The sequence below is a fragment of the Apteryx mantelli genome, chromosome 7, assembly GCF_036417845.1.
Source record: "Apteryx mantelli isolate bAptMan1 chromosome 7, bAptMan1.hap1, whole genome shotgun sequence".
Lineage (NCBI taxonomy): Eukaryota > Metazoa > Chordata > Aves > Apterygiformes > Apterygidae > Apteryx > Apteryx mantelli.
The window spans coordinates 32,067,179-32,089,680 of record NC_089984.1 but is presented as its reverse complement, the minus strand read 5'-3'; positions in this window follow the sequence as shown (position 1 = coordinate 32,089,680).

Sequence of the window (22,502 nt, the reverse complement as noted above, 5' to 3'; positions counted from 1 at the left end):
AATGGCTTTGTTTAAAGGCAATTTGGGAACCGAAAAAATGAGGATTTCTAAAGGGCAGTCATCATGGCAGGAAACTCCTGGCCTGATCTAAACAGTAAGCACCTAGCACAGGAAACAAGTGAGAGAGCAGCACTGGTGGGCCAGGAAGAAATGTTGTAATACAAAGTAGATGGACTGGAGATGAGTGTTACGCACATGATGAATTACTCCACAGAAGTCAATGGAGTTACATAGCTAAGTATTAAGCAATTCAGGCCTGGTGGATACAGGTGCTGTCCACATGTATTTAAAGAAGCAGGCTGCCTTTTAGCAAAAGAATTTTAAAAGAAATGCAAACAATGAAAAATAATTGGTTCCAAAGGTGAAAAACTTGTAAACTCAGGCTGGTTTTGTAAAACCCAGAAAATTCACAAGGCTCTCAGAAATGTAAATTCCCTGAGGCTCAACCCAACTTGACTTTTACTACATACATAAATAAGAGAATTTGGATCTCTTTGCAAAGGAGGGATCCCCAGGGGGATGTGAAGAGGAGGGACATGCTATGTCATCTGGGGGGTATAATAGCCTTGTTAATGCACAAAGCCACAGGAATCGAGAAACTCTGGTTCATCTACAGCACCAGAGGGACTGCTCTAGAGATAGCTCTAGGTTCAGGCAAAGCATGTAACAGATGGCTAGGAGTAGCAAAATAGCAATTCCCCCACTGCCTACATGAAAAACCTAAAGCCCTGGTAAGATCTGCCAATGGAAGAGTTGGGGTGTGCTGACAGCAGCCCCTGCTGAGAAGGGAGAAAGTGAAAAGCCAGGCTCCCCTGAGATACAAGCCATCATTCTCATCCCCTGCCTGCTGCAGCAAGTCTCTCCAGTTCCCCATTCCCATCCTGCCGCAGAAATAGCCCAGCCCTGGCTCTTCATTCCAAGCTGTGCAGTTTTGCCTACGTTACTGAGAAACACTGAGCTGGGATGTTCTGCATGTTTAGCTAATTTCTGCGCTGCGCCTGCTTCTCACAGCTGAATCCCTCTCTTAGGGCCTCTTCACTTGTGCTCAAATGGTAACAGCAGAGCAATCCCAAAGCTAATAGAGATGCAGCTACTCTGTCTGCGTGGCACAGCCCAGGATTCAAATTCTGACCCTCTATCATCCCTTAGCAGGGCTAGTGGCTTACACAGCAATGAGAGCAAGCCTATACAGCATCTGAAGCATAGCTGGTTGGGATGCAGCTACCTCAGATTCCCTCTGCTCTTCCATACCATCATTTCTGGAATATATAAGGACAGGGTCAGCTTAGTTCCGTTCATCCCTGCTGGTGTGGATATACCCTAGGGAAGGATACAGTCTTGACTAAAGGCTTCGAGTGACAGTGAATCCATCACGACTGTTATTTGCTCTTCATCTTCCACATGGCTGTAAATTAGATTATTTGATTTAGGCCCTGGCCCTTATATGGAAATCACAGCCACTCTGTGTGCATGCCTGTGGTTAAGTGCCATAATCCCACATCCCATTCCCTATTACAGGCATTTTTCTCATGATGCACTAGTGATAAAAAAGGAAGTTGGTATTCTAATAAAGTGTCACTGAGGATGAAAGTAGGACCAGATAGTCATTTTGTTGCAATTTCAGTGGCGATCTCTGAAGTGGCAGGCAATACTAATTTATGTTACATAATATCAGTTTACACCAGGTGACATACTGGTTTTATCCATAGCACACCGAGGTCATGCTTTTGCCTTTTTTTTTTGGCCACAGAGTTTATCAGTTCTAGATGGCACCTTCAATGGGAAAGCAGAAAATAGGACAATACAGGAAAGACGAGTTGCACGACTTGCTGGCTACCCCTCATACTCTTAGAGATACTCAACGTAGTTCCTGTCTGCTTTGCCTGGCATTCATTGCAGCTATCTGTTCCCAACAATTATTACTGTGTTCTTTTTCAGCATAAAAAGTTGTGGTTTTCCTTTTATTTCTTATACTCACCACTTACTTCTCAAAACAAACCTCTTTTTCCTCTTTTCCTGACTATTTTGCATAAGACTTTCAGGATGTCCTGTACTACACGATTACAAGCCCTATTGCTTTTAATGATTTACTGGAAGTGGGGAGCACACCACGGGTAAAATTTTGTAGACAGGAATACAGTCATAAAATTTGGGCTTGAGGATTTTATCTTTCTGAATATTCTGGAAAATATAAAATCAAGAAGCAATATTGCTTTTATAAAAGGCAATGTCAGGTTTCACTCAGTATTTGGGTGTACGTATTAGTACTGCCTTTTATATTGTTTTTATATGCAGAAGGTGCTTTATGTACTTATGCAATGGCTCTATGGGGAATATGTCACTCACTCCTGAAATGCAGCTACTTGTGGTGTGAAAGATGTGGCAGTGTTTCATAGTTGACAGTGAAACAATGATAAAGCTTAAGGTAAGAGATGAAAGAATAGTTCCTAAACTCAGCCCATATATATAAGTGTAGGGCTATTGATAGATGTGTTGACTTATGCCAGATTATATTTACCTGCTGGATCTAGTTGAATGCATATGGCAAGGTAATGTAAGGAGGTTGAAGGAGAGAACAAACCATATGATATGTTGGTTTGAAGGAGCAGAATTGAGCAATGCTGATATATTACACCCTGGTGGGTTTTTTTAGGATGTGGTTAGTTTGGAATTTGTATTACTAGTGCCCTGGAGAATTCACAGTCTCTGTAACAGCTCTACGCAGTCAAGAGGATGTCTGCTAAAGTTTCATTCAGAAGAAGCTCGGTCCCCCTCCAGGGGCACCAGGAAGGGTGGTGGAATTTAACAGCAGTACTCAGAGAGTCACTGCTGCTATTCCTGTGATGTAACCTGTGGAGCTGCTCTTACCTCTCTCCAGCAATGTGACTCCACTGCGTGTCCACTGCAGAACTGCAGGTAACAGTAAAGCTAGAGGGTTTTTCCAAGGAGCATGTTGCTGAAAGCGGGGTCAACTCCTAACTCTGTCCTGATGGGTGTTTGACTAATCTTTCCCTGAAGACCCCAAGCATTGGGGATTCCTCCACTGCTTTCTTTGGCAACCGATTCAATTGCTACATAATATGGGTGTCTGCGGGCAAATTAAGCCAGCAGATTCAGCAAGAGGGATGGTGTTCAGCACCAGCCTCCCAGAACTGGAAGAATGGACTTAAAAACAGCTAAGTTCATACATCCTGCTTTCCTTCTGCCTTCACAACCCTGGCTTTCTCTAGCACTGACTTCCCCAGGGCACTGCTTTTCTAAATCCTCCCATAAAAATTCTGGGCATTCTCAAGCACATGTGATGATAACTTTTTATAATTCATAATGTGGATTTATCTCTACTCTCCTGTTTAATTTAACCTTTTGAAATAAACATAAAGGAAAACAATGATGTGCCGGAAAGAGGACATTATTAAGAGATACTGTGTGTAATTGACTCAGTGGGATCTTTTGCGTACTTTGGAAGGGAAAAAAAGGAAGACACAGTGGGAACTAAAAGCCCCCAAGGATAATCTTAGTGAAATAATAATCCAACCAAGCACTCAAGATTAGCACTGAGAGGAGTTATTTAAAAATATATGTGTATGTTTTGAATATATTAAATTACTTTGAATACTGTGCCTAAGGTGGGCACTTTTCTTTTTCAATTTCGAAGATGCAGGAATCTCACCTGTAGCAATGTACATCTGGAGTAACTGAAGACAGTGGGCTTATAGTAGCAGGCTAAGAGTAGAATAAAGACCCTAATACTTTTTAACTCAAAGGCCAGATCCTCAGGTGACATAAGTCAGGGTATTTTCCTGTAATTTGAAGGTCATGCTGGTGATTTACATCAAAACCAAGTCAACTAAGGCAACTCCTGATTCAGATGGATTCAGAAGAGCAGTGTCAATTTTATACCTTCAGAAGATGAAAAGTTCAGATAAATTTTTCTCCTGTTTACACTGAAGAAACTCTGCAAACAACGGTACCTGCCGATGTAAATCAGGAATTATTTTGGTGAGGGGTCAGAAGTTACCCTCTGATGTAAATCAGAGCAGGACTTAAACCCTTTAGACAGCTTTAAAAATAAATGAAGCAACTTTTCCTCTACAGCTGCTCAGCAAATCTCCTTCTTTCATTTTTCAGCCCCCTCTCATAAAGAGAGAAAGCAGGAGCATTAATGAACTATTCAAATATTCAAACCTTGTGTAGGCAGAAAAGATCCTTCAGTCATCATAAGCTCAAACTGATAAACTCTTTTTAATTAGCGTATATGCAAACATTTTATAAAGCAGCCATGAATCAGAGACCCCATGGTGCAAATGAAAAGGAGAAAGAGGTATAAGCAAGAGAAACTGGAGCCCAAAATACACCTGCTTTGACTTTCAAAGAGCAGAGACAGCATGCTTATTAATTGGGGAAGTCCATCATTAATATGCTCTCAGCTATGTTCAGTCTGTTCCTCAGCACCATATGCAATGTCTGAGCAGTAATACACTGATAAGAAGGGCATTTTCTGGTAGCTGATAATGGGGCATTAGTAGTGATAGTTTTGCCACTGAGACTCTGGCCTGCTCAGCAAAATGAGAAAACTGAATACAGAGAGTGTAATAAATGCACCTTTCATTCTTAATCAAGGTGGCAATTCTCAACTGTTAAATTAACAGGATGGCTCTGTCAGAGGAGGGCTCTACGCGGGGCCCTTGCTCTCCTGTAAGGACTCATTAATACCTTTGCAGTTGTCAGATACTAAAGGAATGAGCTGCCACTGAAGTGGTTGGTTGCTGTCTCCAGACAATCCCTGGTTCCTCATGCCAGCACTGAGTCTCCCCGACACCCTCGAGTCTCTCTGTCTAATTGCTTTCCCTCTGACTCAGTTTTCCAGTCGGACGCTTCACTGAAAGCAGCAATACCATGCAGTGATTGAGAGATCTGAAAGCATTAACAAGCAAGGTTTAAATTGTTATTTATTATTTTAAAGAATGAGAACTGTATGCTTTTGGGGAGACTGCCTCCTATATTGAGGGCTTTTGCAATCAAACCTTCCTCTGCATCAATCATGTTAAGATGCATCTTTTAATAAAAAAGGAGTGTCCAACAACTAAATTCTATGCAGAAGAGAGTCCCCAAAACAAGGTTCATAGTAAATCTGTGAGCTAGCAATGCTGCAAAGCCTGCTATACATAATACTGAAGGACAACCTGGCAAAAGAGACAGATTTTTGGCTGATGTAAATTGATGTAGTGCTAGTGCTTTTGCAAGAGATACACAGCTTAAACCATGGCCTCAGCTGACATATGAAACTCTGTTAAGGATCACAAGAACTGATGAGGAAGGACCATGGTGACTAGAAAAGCTGTTTTATTTAAAATAAAATCCCCTCTCAAACAATGGAGGCACCAGTTCAGGTGATCCAGTCTATTAAGTTGAGAATCAGCATTACGCCTTTTGCCTAATAATTAATGTGTCTGGCAGCTCTTGCTTCTCTCAAGAAATCCACCTGTATCATAAAGCTCTTATTATTTTACACATAGGTGGTACCTTCTATGTGGATAAAGAGGTGGACAAAGCAATCCGTAACATTTCATTTTCTGAACTTCCCCAATCTTCTTGCTGAGTTGTTACCAATTATTTTGCTGTTAGGCCTAAATGAGCACGTGAAATGAGATTTGTATGTACATTCACCAAATTTTAAAACATTTCTATAGGGTATAATCAAGTTCCTTCGGTGTCTTCCTCCCTGCAATCTGTTACATGATCATAATACTAGAACATGTTTAGCAGCCCTGAATAAGACGAGCTTGACTGACAAGGTCTATGTTCTTAAAGGCTGAGACATAGGAAAGAGGTCTTTAAAATTCCTTAGTGTTCGACCAAAGCAGAAAGCTGACATTTCCCAAACCTGAGGAGAAACCACACAGAAAAATAGTGACATGGGCAGGCAAGGAACTGACTTCACTCTTCTGGAGTTACAACCATGCATGTGTGTATGTACCCAACTTGGGATCTTTCCAGAGGAAATATGGACCAACCCTCCCTCCCCACCCCATGGGCAGAGGACTCACTGAGCAGATTTCTGGACAAGGGCATCCCATCAACTACCTTCTGTCTGCAAAGAATAGATAATCAGCATACTAAAACTAGCACTTCCTGTTGTACTCTAAGCAAAGATTCCCTTCTAAAAAACTGAGGAGTCTTGCATATGAGTTGCTTCATAGGACAGGATGCAGAAATCTCCGCTGATGTCAGAGTCAGCTGTGATGATGCGGCTGTGAACACCAAAATGATGCCGGGAAAGGCAACCAGCAAGAGCCATGCGGGTGCCGTACCTAGCCTTCTATTTACCTCCCTAGTCAGCTATACAGGCAAAGGAAGAAACTGAAGTTTGGAGACAGAAAGGAGGACGGAGGAAAATGAATGGAGAGAAGATACGGGTTTGTTAGACTTTAAGGGAAATGCTTCAGGGATTTGAGACAAGGAGGGGCAGTGTTTGTCCTGAACCAGTGCCAAAGGACTCTGCCAAAGGGCAGCTTTGAGAGTGAGCAGAGAGGCGCATGTGAAGAACGAAAGGCTTCTCTGTGCTGCTAAAGTAAGGAGCAAATGAAGGGCGCAGCTGAGAGGCTTACAACTATACTGAGTGGGGATATCAAGTGATACTGGCTCTTGGCAGCCTTTGGCACTGCAGAATTGGACACCAGGAGGAAGATCCAAAGAATGGCAACAAGGGGACTTGAGGAGTGGTTGACAAGGTGTCTACTTGGGGCCGGGGGATGGAATAGGAGGAAATTTTAGATTATATCCATGAAAACATATAATAATATCTAAGTCTGGGAGGAAAGAGCATCTCAACCAGAACAGTGGGAAGCAGTATACTTTGTAACCCCCATCCACAGTGCTGCTTCTAATTCATCTCTATCACACTCAGCCCAGGTTTTAAAAAATAAAATAAAGAGGGCGAAGAGCACTTTTTCCTGGAATCTAAATTCTTTCAGAGAATCTACATTAGCAGGGCATGGGATGGCTCATATAGGGAAAGTATAACAAATCTGGTTCAGTTACTGAATTATATAGCCCTCCCAGGTCATTGCTTGCAATACAGAAAATTCATAAAGAGGGTGATTAGGGGCACTGGACAGAAATCAGGAGTCTCCAGGTGTCCAGCTCTTGTGTTCTAGCACCCTGATGTATTGCTTCTCACAAATGAATTTCTCATCTTTTTTTTGGAGACTCTGGCAAATTCCAAACTCCTTAAGAAAAAAATCAAGTTGGACCACGTTTTGAAAACTGGAAAAGAAATGTGGGAAGGCTCTCATTTATTCTAAGGCTCTTTTCCATGATGGCACTAAAGTGGGCCATAAAGCAAGCATAAATGCAATTTATGTTCATTACATGTAAAGAGGGATGAGTTCAAATGGTAATTCAGCCATGTATCATCACGTTGCAGACTAGTAAATGGAATCCATTATGGGACCATGCGTCTGTTCAAAGCACTGAAACATCGCAATGCCTGAGAAATCTGTGGGAGAAGGTCATTTTATGCTTTTTTCACTTCATACCTTCCATCGACCAAGAAATCTTTTTTCTTTTTTTTTCCTGTGGGTTACGTTCTATTATATTTCTGCAGTAACACTTTAGATTAACAGCCCAGTTAATTAATATGGAATCCGGGTGGAAATGCTATAGAAGTACTTGTGACATTCACATTAATAATGGAGAGTTCATCAAAATTAATGTTATTACAGTAAATACCAAGAAAATTAACTATGATTAGCTCATTACTCTAAATTGTCCTCCCATCTGCATTTGGCTCTTTTAGACAGTTGTATTTCAGGGGGAATAGGTATGTTGATGATTCAGGACTTGGAATCAGAAATCAAACAGAAAGCACAATGAGCTGCGATGAGTATTACAGAAAGACTTTCAACACAGGTCAGACTCACTTCATTATAAGGCAATTAAATAAGATTTGGGATCCTGCTTTCCTCATGTCACTGGGATCATACTTGGGATCTTTTGATAATACCACAATAGAAACTGTGATTTTTTTTTAGTAAATGAAAAGAGATCCTAATGTAGGAAAAGACTCTTGTTTGAGGTGCCATTCTTACACTAGGAGACAGTTCCTACCATGACCACCTTTGAGGCTAAATTCATGTGATGGCAGCAGGTGAGAGAGAAAGCTAAGGTATAGAGTGATGGTCACAGAGTGATTTGACAACTGCCAATTGGAAAAACAGACCCGTACTTAAGTCTTCTGACTCGTTATCTAATGTTCTCTTAAACTGAAAATGCATCCCATCAGTATCTCAATTATAAAGTGAACATCTTTATGGAGAGGAGAAGTGTTCCATATGTTCTTTGCTGAATATCTGGCAAGAATAACATATAAAGTAAGTATGTTATGCTGTGGCTGCCTGTTTTATAGAAACTGAAGACAAGGACCCCAACTTGTTCCACTGGTGAATTTTTGACTTTTTAAGACAAATAGCCAAATCAAAATGTTCAAGTGCCCCAAAATACTCAGGAAAATCAGAAGAAAAAAAAAAGGAGTATTAACTCAGAAAACACATGAAATATGAAGACATGCAGTAAAATACCCATGTGTTCTGCTGTGCAGCAGCAACAGATCTATGCATACTCAGGAATGCATAGGTTTGCTTTTGCAAAATTATCTGTTTCTTTTTTCCATCTCTCATTTTCATGTTAAGTGGAAGGCCAGATAAGATACACAGTCACCTGATGTATATATTCATAACTATTGGCTTCACTGGAGCTATTTTGGTTTATTATAGAAGAGAAACTGCCTACTACAGCACTGCATAAATAAGAAATAGAACAATAATAACATGCAGGAAATTAAACACTCAGTAAAGATAAAAATAGTAGTAATTAAATCAAAATTTTGCAAATAATGGGGGAAAACAGTTAACCACATATGTATACTTACTGAAGGGGTTGCAGAAATGACCACTGCAGGTTTTTTCTGCATAAATGTAAAGATACAGAGGTATTGACACTGCTGTGATCAATGCGGAGGGGATTTATGAACACTTATTACATCAGAGAGATATGTTCATTCCTAAACAGTGCTGTATGGACTACACTGAACAGCATACTTAACTGTCCTCTAGAAAAGGAAAAATGGGGTACAATGAAGGGCAACAAGAATGGCTCAATGTATGTAGGAAAAGATACTCAAAGAGGGACTAAGGGAAGTAAATGTTTATGATGTGGAAAAGAGACATCTCAGGAGGGGACAGAATCATGGACAACAAGTATCTTTATGACAGAGGTGTACGTGGCGGAAATGAATTATTCACAGCTTCAGAAGACGGTAAGACAAAGAAGCAACAGGCTAGAGGAAAGGGATGAAAAGTTAAAGCTAGGCATTATGATAAGTGCTTTTTGATCAGATGTTGGAGGAGAAGATCAAGCTTTATCGTTACAAGCAAAACGTCAAAGACTAAGATACACCCCAGTGAACTGATACTGTGTTATTAACTTCAGTGGAATTATTCTGCTTTATGCCACCTGAACATCTCACTGAGAAGTTATGATGTCAAAAACAGAGTTAATTTTAGTGTGCACCAACCAAAAATCTAGGGCAGTTTCGTTCTGTGATGTCTGTGCCCTTTCCATACTGTGGATTTTTCCCCAAAGCCCTCGTGAAGTCTTTAGCATTATCCCCACTGATATTTGCTGAGAAGTGCCTCCAACTGCCACATAACTGATGCAATAAATATAAGTAATAAAAATTGACTTTGGGTTTCATTTTAACATACAGGTTAAAAATGCCTCTTTTTGTACAGGAGAATGGTTTTGTTCTTGTTTTTAAACTAAACTTCTTCAAGCACAGAAATTAGTTTATTGAAGCTGAAGCAGTAAAAGAAAATGAACTGACTAGCTTTTTAACAGGCAAATTAACATTTGAAAATGTCATTCTGGGTAGATTTGGGGAATTTGTACACACTCATGTACACAGGCTATAAAAACAACATCTTCCATTCCTGTCTGATTGTTGTGTGAGTGAAAAGTGAAGGAATGAGCTATCCCAGAAGTGATACTCCCCCAAACTGCAACTGAATGTAGGAGATTTCTGAAGTCTGCTGTCGTGGTCTGTTTCAAAGACAAACAATATATTTTTTTCCCCTAAGGCCTGCTCTGGAACATGAGGATGTATGTTGTCTAGTCAGCAGTGGGCTCCTCCACTTTGTCTATTACCATTAAACTTATTTTGCATCTTCATATGAGACCAATAAAAGTAACTAAGAAAACCATTAAGGTTAAATCTGCTATGCTGGAATCTCTGTTCTGCTAGAAAATATTTAGGGGTCTGCAAATTGGAAGTTGAAAGCCTGGTAGATGGGGCTCTCGACTGACGCAGTGAGTAACACACAAGCTGGACAGCTGGGCATACCTGGGGTTTGCAGTCCCAGCCCTTCCCCTGTCTCAGGGTGTGACAGTAACAATTCAGTGTATCCCTGCTGCAGTTCATCCAGCTGTGATAATGACTGTCTCTCTACTGGAGGCAGCTGAAGGGCTCTGGTTAGTTCATTAAGGCATGTAAAGACTTTTTAGCACCTCCTGAAAGCATTACTGTCATTTACAAGGCACACTATTCTTGGCATCAAATTAATCTGCAGCAATAAATGACTGGGCTGTACATCTCTGACATATTACATCTGTAAAAATATGTGCAGAGACCACACATATTTTGTGAGGAAACTCTCTTTAGCCCTATCTATTAATTTTTTTTTAAAGGCTTCTGAGACTGTAACAGGGAAAAGAGCCAATTCGTAGTTCTCCCATTCGGACGAAATGCTTTCTCTGTCTCTGATAATCCAGGAAGTGTGAAAATAGTGAGCATTTGGACTTTTCTTTAGCATAGAAAATATGATGTTTTCCAGAAAAAAAAAATGCATTTCATGAAACAACTTTTCAATCTACAGACAACCATCTTTCACACCTGCATACATGCACGTGTGTGCACGCACCTTTGTATAAATGAAAATGTGAAAAAGGAGGGAGAAGAGATACCTCAGGCAGCCAGAAGGACTACTAACATCAAATCTGTCTTTATATGTTAGTATCATGCCAACCAACCGTGATGCCTGCAGTGCTGTTAATTGTCTTATTGCTTCAGGCTGAAAGATTTACAAAAAAGCAGAGAGAGGAGAGAGGAGAAATGCTGATTAAAAAACACCTTTTAAAGAAGCATCAGGACAATCTGCTAAACTGCTAAACCCATTCCGAATCAGCTGAGCTATTCTGATTTCCAACAGTTGAACCTGGTCTTTAAAATTGGGAAAGCGGGCTTTTGAGAGCTTTTTTCTTTTATGAAACCCAGCTTATCAGTAAGGCTAAAGTTTGCTCCTGCAAGCCCATCCTCCGTCTTGAACTCAGCACCTTGCTGGATGGAGCTCATAAGTACTCAGCCAGATTTGGCAGAGCTCCCTGCCAAGGTACAAGGCATAACCATTTGAAAAGCTCATCGACATTTTCTGCTATTGGCCACAAGCTCAGAAGGCTCCTTTCAGGGACGGAGATGGGGTGGCCGCTTCTTCTCTTGCTGCTCCAGTGAACAGCAAAATCTGCAGCTGATGGAGGCCATGCCCATGAAAGGAAAATAAGCCAAAAACACTGAGAGACAATTAAACTACATACTGTGGATTACTGTGCCTCTATAAAACTACACGAGGAGGTCAGAACAAGAACCTGTGTCCTTTTCCTCCAAACGTACTATCATGTTTCATTTGAAGAAGAACTGTCCCTTCCAGAAGTAAAATCTCTATTACCCTTTAAGCCCAAACATCGGTAATGTAGCCATTCACGGTTTGCCTTAGCAGGATCATATATAACAGAAGCAAAAGAAAGACTTTTTTTTTCTCATTTGCAAAGCAACATGTCAATGAGAAAATCTCATCTTGCTTTCTTCCATACTCTTCAGGGCCAAAGAGGATGGGGGTGAGGTATCAATTTATCAAAATCCCTGCACTACTGTGTAATTAACTTGAATTAAAGAGGAGAGAGATTTCCCTATGTTTTTGTATTACAGTCAAGCTAAGGATGAAAGGAAACAGTGTAAGGAGAATATGTGGTATGATAAAAGTTAATATTCTAGAAGATAATGAGATGTAAATTGCTAGTTGGAACAATACATACAGACCCAACCCTTCAAAAAATTATTTTTTCCCAAAGAGAGGGGTATTTTTATGTATTAATAATCATTTTCAGTTCTTGAGCTCTTTATAAAGGAGATCAGTAACAAAATGTTTTTTTTTCAGATGAGAAACTGAAGCAAAAAGGTATATGATATGCATAGCTCCTTAGCAGATCAGATGCTTACCAACATATCACAAATTTCCTGAGTTTCTTTTCAGGTTCTGAAGTATGATGACTTTTACTTACCTACTGGGCAGTTCACCAGGCATTAAATAAGTCCACGTGGTTGGGGCAATAGTTCGACTTCAGAAACCAGCTTTCAGATTAAACTAAATCATCAGGAAATTATTATGTCAAAAATTTGTGTCCCAACTACTTTACAACCACATCATGTCAACACTCTGTCCCTGAGTATCACCCCAGTATTTAAGAAGCCAGACTATAAATACCTGCATTCTTGTTTTAAATAGGGTTTTATGGATAAGAACCATATTCAGGCATTTTTTGGATTTTAAAGGGGGTTTAAAGGGGTTAAGATGTCTGAGATGATAGACATAGCCTTCCTTCTGGCTCTAACAGTGTCGTCTAGGGACTACAGGACTGGATTTTAACTCAGAAGATTTATATCCTGTTCTTGACTCAGCCACACAACAGCTGGGAGACTCTGGGCTTGATAATACTTCCCTAGGATAACCCTTCCTCATCTTCTTGCTTGTCTTAAGAGAGTTACCTCCCAAGCTCTATGCTCCCCTTAGGTCTATCCCTATCCAAATAACTCTGTCTTCTGTGACTGCCTAGAAGATCATATTTCTGTCAAAGTCCCGCAATAGAGTCATTTTGATTTCAAACAGTTTTGAAGATTGACTATGTACACTGTGTCGACAGCTGTGTCTTCCTGAATGCTCTTGATCCCATATAGGGAGAATTACAATAGTCCAGCCTGGCAGCCTGCCACAGCCATAGAGGAATGTATCACTGCTCCTTAGCCTCAGAGCAATTCAGTGCCAATCACTGCCCCCCTATTGCTAACGGCTAAAAAGAGATCTTTCCTGGGATCTCCTGCTAGGGTCCTCTCATTCAGAAGCAACAAGTCTAACTTCATTCTGGACTGCCTCAATGAGTTGTAGTAAATAGTTACAGATACATCAAACATGGTCTCACTGGCTCCCTAATTTGCGCTTTGAGAAAGCAGGAATAAAACACTTTCTGCACTTGCATGTTTTGTGATTTCGTGTTTGCGAAGTGCTTTATGATCTGCAGTGCTGTGTTGCTGCTGTTCTTGGAAAGTGCTGCCACAAACAGAAAATGGCACTATTCTATCAAATCACTTGGGGACAAGATAATAGCTTTAACTGAGTCTTTGTGTGTGCAGAGCATCATGCACTAACCTTCCCATTTGGGATGCTCTCAGCACCAACTAAGAATAAGTTGTTTTTTTGAAGAGAGCCTTGCCTTGCTGTTTCTTTCCTTAGCCTGGCTTCTTTTAACTGTCTGAAAATATCTCCTAACTGCCAGTCTAAAACCTGGGTCTAGTCAAAGGGTTGCTTCTCTAAGAGAATATAATAATCACCAATGTCAGGATGACCCAAGCAGACCAGTCAGTTCAATATTGTGTTGAAATGTCTTTTTCTGGTATGTATGCCATGGATGAAAGAGTTCATTTCTGCAGGATCGAGGGATTTTTTAACATTGCAAAGGAAAAGATGAACTCTTTATTTCAGAATAAATACTATGCAGTACTGTCCTCTGGACAATTGCCATTCTCTCTACTACATACAGATGGTTAACTGTGTGAAAGAATATATTCATCTTCCTTGCTACTGCAGACATTGGGCTGGTAGAAAACTAACATGGATATGTGGAAAAGAGAAAAAACTAAAAGGGTTCTTTGTTCTTAAGTCTAATTAAAAGAAAAAGAAAAATTCATCACTGGAGCAGTTACCAATTTCAGGTCCAAATTCTGGTGAATATGACTGTGAAAGAAATTTATTTTGCCTTTTGGGGAGAATACTACAAGTTTGAGTTTACAAAGTTAAAACTTAAAAAAAGTCTTTCCACTTAAAATGGTGATGGAAAAATTTGAGGATAGGAAAAATTCCTTTCCGACAAAGGTCAGACCTCACATTCTGGCTTGTTATATATTTTCACATAAATGGAAAAAAACAGAACCAAATGGAATGAAAGATCAGATTGTTCTGCTTAAAATGCTGCAAATGGAATGCTTTGATCACATTTTCACATTTTATTTCAAGTTTTGAAATTCCTTCTGTTCTGAAGGTAGAGAAAGTATGTTTACATGAAGCGGTTTGCATGCAAGAAATTAACATTTTCCAATGGGAATGAAGTCTCGTAAAACTTCTCTTTACAGACTCATTATCTTAAGATGACTGCCATCTTAGCCAGCACTGGGGAGGGACAGATATCACCAGATAAAGTCTCTACATTAAGAACTGAAGTACTGGGCATTACAAGATGTGGCTGTAATAGCTTTCCTGTAGCCTATTTTGGGTATGTCATGAATTGATGAGTGATTTAGTGTCCTTGGAGCAATGCAGTGGTGTTATTCCAAACTGGTGAATGAAGTTTTTTGTGCACCAGGGCTGCTGAGAGATCATTTTTCCTGAAATAAGGTTTGCTTTGTCTCAAAGTAACTTAATAAAAAAAAACTTACATGCATTAACTCAGTTCTGCTGCTCACTGATGAAGAGAAACAGTATCAAGGTATTTCATTTCTTTTCAGAGGATAAGAAACGGCAATGCCTTTGCAGTCAGACAAAAAACACTGAGAACTCAGCTTGTGACAGCCAGTTTTTGGTAGTAACTTCTAACCCTGTAATTATAGGTTAGAACAAGAACTTGGTGGTCATGGTGACACTATGCACCTAGTGCAATGTGTATCAGAAGACTGTGGATAATTCCAAGCCTTTAAAGTAGTCTTTGCTTGGAACAGGGTGCTAGGAATAAACAATTCTGGGTGACAAAAGCACTAGAGAAATCAATCAGCCAATATAACTCTTTACTGTCCTTTGCCAATGGCACAGTAACAGTATTTGTTTGCTATAAGAACAGTTCTTTGCCAAGTTAAGCTATTCTGAAGGGAGCTGGTCAAAAATTTCTTGGCATCAGGTTTGTATTGCACAGCATTATTGCCCCACTACAGGCAAACTGCACCCGCAAAAGTGCAAATTTGCACTACAACTGCAAGCATAGACCAAACTTTTTATTCTGGCCCTGTAATTTTTCCTATTCACCTGCCTCTGATGACACCATTTCATTAGGATTTAGCCAGAAGATTAGGAGATCGGGATGGGGGGAAGAAGAAACTTTGGGATTTTTGTCTCAAGACGTATTTGAAGGTCTCTGCTGTTCTGCAAGCTATGCAATGGGGTAGCCAAGGGTCTTTTAATTCTGGCCATAGAAAGACAAAGGGTAATTTGCAACTCAAGCTGGAGTAAGCATATGGGTCAGTTCATGGACTGTTTATCTGTCTGCTAATGTGGTCTGGGAGACAATTTACAATCTTTCTCTGAGCATGTTCTGTATCCTGCCTCAATGGACCTGTCACCCACAGGTAGATGAAATAGCAAGCCTCTGACTAGGAGCTTGATTTTAGAAGAATTGAAAGAAAACAAGCATATCAACTCTCTATTCACATTTCCAAGCATCTTTTCCTTGGGGGATGATTTCCTACTGAGGAGAGATTTCTGGATTTTGTTCCTGGCTGTGCCTTTGAATTTGGTGGTATTCACAAATTTGTCCCCATAATGGCCATCAAACTATCAAACACTGTTTTGGAACAGCTGATCTTCTCCGCTACATGAACCTTTTGCTACCGGTTACACCATATCCAACCTCAACTGCCTGTATTTATTAAAAGGAATGCAAGTTTCTAATATCACACCTATACAGGGAAATCAGAGTCAGCTCTTATGTGGTTTATTGCATGCTCATCTTGTATAGCTCTGCAACTGTGTTGTCCTCTTCTACATACCGTGCAATGGATACAGGTTATCCTTGAAGAAACCATCAAAACTGATAAACAGCTGAGTTTTACTGCATATACTATACATACACTATATATATATAAAATATATATAGTGTATCTATATATACACTCCCTCTATATATACTATATATATATTATATACTTTTATGGATATACACATGTATATATTTATTTAGGAAACAAACTAATAATTCTTCCTTGTGATTTAAGATTATTACACATGAATGAGGAAGGATGCTAGTGACTTTATGGGAGGAGCTTTATCTTCTTGTCATCTGCAGAATGAGGTTTTTCCCCATAGAAGTTGGGAAAAGGATGTGATTATCATCCTGCCTTGAACTTTTCTTCTTTTCCTCCCCCAAAACCATCACCAAATGCCCTGCTGAAGGATACATTACCCATTCATCACTCCTTTCTTTTGCACTGGGAAGCTTTGCAGCCTTCAGCTGGTGATGCGATTCCAGCCTGTCAAGGTGCTGTTAGTCACACGTGATAAGAACAAGCCCCTCAGGTGGATAAGCTGATGGGTCAGTGCTAGGTTTTGGCTCCATGAGCGCTAGCCTCCCTTCTCAGCTCTGCTGACACCCTGTACGGTAGTGCCTTAACTTGCTGGCTGGAACATGCTACTGATGACATTTGCTCCTGTCTATCTTTACAGAGAGATGCAGCAGCAGTGCTGTCACAGTGACTTCCTGTGAATTTAAGGTCAAGTTGAGCTACAGCCTTGAGATGTAACTGATCTCTTTCTCCCCTCCTCTTGCCTCTTCCAGCAGGCCACTTGCGCTGTGGAGAGAGGGTAGGCATGGAAATGCTGGCAACTGTGGACCATCTGTAGGCAAAGCTTCTCATCTTTCAACTTTTTTATTCCGAATATATCTTCTGGACGTATCTTTTGCTGCATTTTTTATTTGAATGTGTCTTTTGCTAATACTTGTTTCCCTGTCCACGCAACAGGGCCCTGACCTTAGCTGTGGCCTGCTAGCGTAAGTCAGAAAAAAGAACTAGAGACCAGCCCCTTGCTCACCCCGGTGCCCAGTTACTCACAGAGCACCTTGCCACCTGCACTGATTCATGATCTGTCCATCTTTAGTTCAGAACAGCCAGAGCAGCAGCAAACCTCTATTTTTGCCGGTGGCAGTATTTCTGCAGGCTGTGATCTTCTCGGATCACACACATTCAAAGGTCAGGCAGCAGAGCTCCAAACCATCGTGAAGCCCTAGGGTGCTGCCGGAGTCAGTACTGGCAGGTCAGTATGCTGGAGGACAGCCCCCGTGCCACAGCAGAACACAGAGCAGAGCTGTACTGTCGGATCTCTTTCTGATGAGAGCTAAAATCCAGTGCCTTACTGCTACTGAACAGTGCAAATCCCACATGCTTTCTTTTGCCAGAGAAAAGATGCGGAAATTCCTATGTTCCAACTGTATTCATCCACCTGCTTCTTCTAGAATAATTTACAAAGAGGAGAGACCTTATATGACACAGCTACATACAACAGAGGGAGACTGGATTCTTCTGTTCTATCTCACAGTCTCAGCTCTGGCAACTAAGCCCCTAGCCTAAAGCACCGAGTGCATATAAACCCACCTTTGTCCAAACTGTTTCCAAAGGTATAACACCAGATCTCTGCATCTGTAAGCTTAGGCTGCTGATTCAGGAACAAAAAGACCAGTCACCGGAGGTTTTGCCCATGGTGGAAGTGGAGCAAGGATGTTATTCCCAGCTGTAAGTGCTGACATTAATTAGCCATCAGAGGGAGACAGAGAGCTGTGTTTCTTTTATTTCATCATGGTTCTGCAGAAGCAGTTAGTAAATATTCATCAGCTGCTCAATCCAGATGTTGTTTTATCTAGTGATGGGCAAAGTGACTTCTGAGCAACTCCAACCTCCACGGGGATGGGAAAGCTGCAGGGCTGCTCCCCACTTCAGGGGACGTTGTAGAAACAACAATTAACACATGAGCACTGCCCATTGGGATGTGAATTAAGTCCACCTGCAGTTACACATGGCTAGGTTTTGCCCTCTGCAGTGCTTTGGATAACCATGGAAGGCTCGAACTACAAAGAGACACTGCAGCCCAACTCCCCTACTTGTTCAGCAAAACTCCTAGACCACGTGTTTCATTAACCTATCATCTAAACAGAAGCTGAGGTCCTCAGGCTATCTGTTGCACAAGAAGGAGGAAAGAGGCTCCTTATAAACTCTTCTTTCTTGTGCCCTATTTACCTCTGCAAAGGGAAATCTTACAAAACTCTTAGGCCAAAAAACATGCATTTAGCCCAGAACACGGGCAGAGGAATTGGGCTCTGTCTGCACTCATACATGTAGGTATCTTTTTAAGCATTACTATTTTCATAATTTTCTGTCATTTTTCCCAAGGATTAATCTGACTAGTGACTTGCAGTATAAGAACAAAGGACCAGTCTGGACTCATGATAACTCTTTCTAACTATCAAATCTGTCAAACTGACTGAGGAAGAAGTGTTGACGGAAATGAACACAACTTGCCAAAGTTTGAAACCAAACATGCAAACATTAAACTCCAAGTGTTTCTGTAATCTTGTTTTTGTGGCTTAATGGACCATGGAAAAATGCTAAGAAGGGGGAGATATCAGAACCTGAGTGAACTGGAAGGGAGGGAGAGAATATAATTGTTCTTCTCATCCTCTTGACAAGGTTACAAATTAAGATCCCCATTCACATTGGGAAGCAAAATGTCCCTCTCTTTGTGCTCTCCTTTTAAAGTTCTTTTTTTTTCATCAATATGAAATGGAGCAAAGCATTCAAACAGGTTCCAGCTAGGGATTCACTCAGGTAGCCTCTTTCCTGTTAGAATGGCAAGCACTGCATTTCGAATTACTCTCAGTGGCAAACCCCTGCATTAAAGTAAACACACAGGACTTGACCTAAACAAGCAAAACGCAAAGCAAAAGCAGCAAATCTTCTTTATATGAAGGGTTTACATGATGCTCAAGCAAAACCGTATGCAAGATGTTAATCAGCAAAATAATGTTTCTGTTGTAAAAGAGCAGTGCAAGCAAGTAAGCAAAAAGACTTTTCTGGCTCCAGGATTGGTTTCTATTGAAAAAACATGCGTAAAAATTTTTCAAGCTCCTTTCTCTACCTGTGGACCATATTACGCAAGGTGTTTTGGGGTTAGATTCTTAAGAGGCAAAGTCAGGACAGCTTTGCTGACTTTGTAGGAAGGTTTAATTTTCATCAGCTGATACCATCATAGGCAAAAAAAAAAAAAAAAGCTTAAATTATGCATGCTAACAGGCAGCAGAAAATTGGGTGCACATGCGTGGGGGGAGATGTGAACGTCCAAAATTGAACTTTTGAGCTCTTGAGCACACGCCAGCTACTTGCTAGCTGCAACTGGTACAGGCTGGTTGTAAATTTTGAAAACACCTGGACTAAATAGAAGCGTCACATCCTGAATCCTCAGGCTAATAAAGAGACATGAGACAGAAGCACCAATTAGGAGGCTGCTTAAGCATTGTGCTTCTGCACAGATTGTTTAGATAAGAAAAAATGGGGGCTTGGGGGTCCAGAAAGAAGAGGAGGCTATTCAAAGAAAGGTTACCAAAAAGAGGTGGTTTTGGAAAGAAGAAGGGGAACTAGAGAGAATAAGGTGAAGATTCTGGTGGATCTGGGGAAGATCCTATAGATCAGGGAGATGGGTGGAGATGAATGCCAGGGGACACCCACTTTGGCCAGTGGTGCCCGAGACAGGTAACTGTGAGCAGCAGCACAGCATGAACAGACACGATTTTCTGCTCGACCTTCTTAGAACATAGCGTTTGGGGGAGTGAATGAGTGACGGTGTGAGATAATCAAGTAGGGTAAAAGCTCTAATCTCGCAGGTTCTTAAATAAACCCCAGACATCCTGTGGTTTACTCTGCCTCACCAATGACAAGGAGCCATTCCAAATCGGTCATCACAATTTCATTGTCCTGTGTAAAGCTTAGCAAAGGCGGATTTCCCTCCAGACCTGTCCTGCTCCCTGTGAAAGGGCTGAACTAATTGATTATGCAGCTCACAACAGAGTTTTGAACTATACAGTCAATCAGAAACACACCAGTTAGGTCTTTCTCTCTCTTTCCCTACATGTCCTCTCTGAGTGGTTTCACACTGATGCAATTCATTGAAAATCAAAATAAATACAACCCTACACAGGGAAAATTGCATTTGAAGGTTTCCCAGAGATTCAGTGGTGACCAGTACTGAGAGATTACTTTATCAGCCTTGAAAGAAATATTCATCACTTTTTTGGCAGCTTTGTCATTCAAGTGGCAGGAAGAATTCAATTTTCCATTCAGTAGGCACCAATAAAGTTGTATAAAATCCTAACCATGGGAGAAAATAACTAACACATACATATACATGCACTGTGGTCCCTCCCCTCCCTCCCCCCCACCTCTTCGAAGATGAACAACAGAAGAGTTCTGACCTGAAATGTCACAGCCAAGTTGTTATTTCATGCCCTGTAAACATATGCCAGATGATTGCATCTTCCCCTCAGGCAGAAGGATAGAAAATATCAGGCCATCACTTGCTAACAAACCTTGGGACTCACTGCGCTTCTCCCTTTAAACACCAAATCTGCTATTTTATGGCTTGGAGGCTTTTCACGGCTTCCCTTCAGTCCTTCAAAAGATGTGACTTTAGATTCTGCATATTGGCACTACTGGGAAAAGCCTGAAATTTCTTTACGAGAGACAAGGGCTGAATTGAGCAGGACTCTCCATAGGAAATGTCACTAGAACGAGGGACATTTGCTCTTTTCAGAGGCCTGGCCCTTGGTTTGTCAAGAAAATGGGAGCCTCTTGGATAAAAAAAGGTTTCCTTGCAGGCAAAGAGAGGTCTTTGTGAATGAGACATCAACATGCACTTGATGTTATCAGTCCCAGCCATTTGGGGTTTTGACTCATGAACGGGTAAGCATATAGGCAGTTGGCCCTTTCAAATTTTCCCTAGCTTGACTCTGGTACCTTAGGAATGTTGCCATTTGTGTATGATTATTTTAAAGTGAACTAATAGAGATTTTAGCTGATTCAAGCAGTGAGAAGCAGGGGTCTCTGTCAGGGTGTCTGGGATGGCCAGATGAGAACAAGAAATGTTCCAAGATAAGCTGTTCCTCTCTGTGAACCAGGCAAAAATGTCCTTTGGCCACAGAGGAGAAAAAAGAAAGACACTTATATGCCAAAAAGCAATACATTGAAAGGGCCTGGTTTCTTACGGAAAACTGAAGTAATATGTGTCTAACTATATCAGCTGTGGGGGTGAGTCCTTCTATCAGGGTTATCTGACAGCCTCAAAGTTTGTGATGGTAATTCGGTGATGAATGTAGAAAAGACAAAAGAATCCTTCCAGCTGGGTCCAGCAACATCCAGACTTAAATCCTCCTGCTTCTCATATAAAGTTTTGATGGCTTGTACCTAACTCCCCCGTTAAATTTTCTCATTCTTGACTTATTTCTAGAGAAGCCACTCCACACCATATGTATTCACGCTGCTTTTACTGTTGAAAATGCCAAACTCATTCATACTTTGTATGCGAAGTAAAGTCTATGAAACTTTGAAAGATCATTCCCCTTGGATGAGAGACACTCAAGCAAGGCCAGAAATCAATGTAATAGAGTTCAAGAAATGAAATATGGAGGATTCAAACACCTGATACAATGGCTTTTCTACTGAAGTGCATCCTTCCTTGAGATGACCCCAATTCACTTACCTTCATACCTTCTTGAAGCCCAGAGGCAGGAAAAGTAGAAGGTCAGTCTTCCTGCCCCCTTTCTATTGTATCTGTAATTGATATATTTGCCATTGGTGTCTGCTTGCAAAATTGTCCATGAAGCTAATTTGTAATGCTTGATTTTATTTCATCCAAAATTGAACTGTAAATCTCTTCTATCAAAAATACCTATACTACCACAGACCACTTGTGCATGTGACTACACTATTCCAAATCTCTATTGAGTGGGTTACTTACAGCAGTAATATATCATTGTTGGCTTCCCAATCAGAGGGTTTATGTAGTTAAAAAATATAAAACTAAGCTGTATGTTAAGGAATAAAGCTCACAATACCCACCCTTTTTCTATCAGTTGAATTTCACCAGTACTGTTTTTTCAGTAAAAGAGGTTTTTTTACAAAATGTTTTTAGCAATTTTTCCATTAAAATATTGGGAGAAGAGGGAAGCAAAATCAAGAAAGTGTCAGTTACCTCTATAACACACAGACATAGCACTCTTTAAAATCACATTCCAGCAAAACATACGTTTTACGAAAGATGACATCTTCTAGATGTATTAGCATGGCTCTGCTCTTTTGTATCGCTCTTTCACCTTTC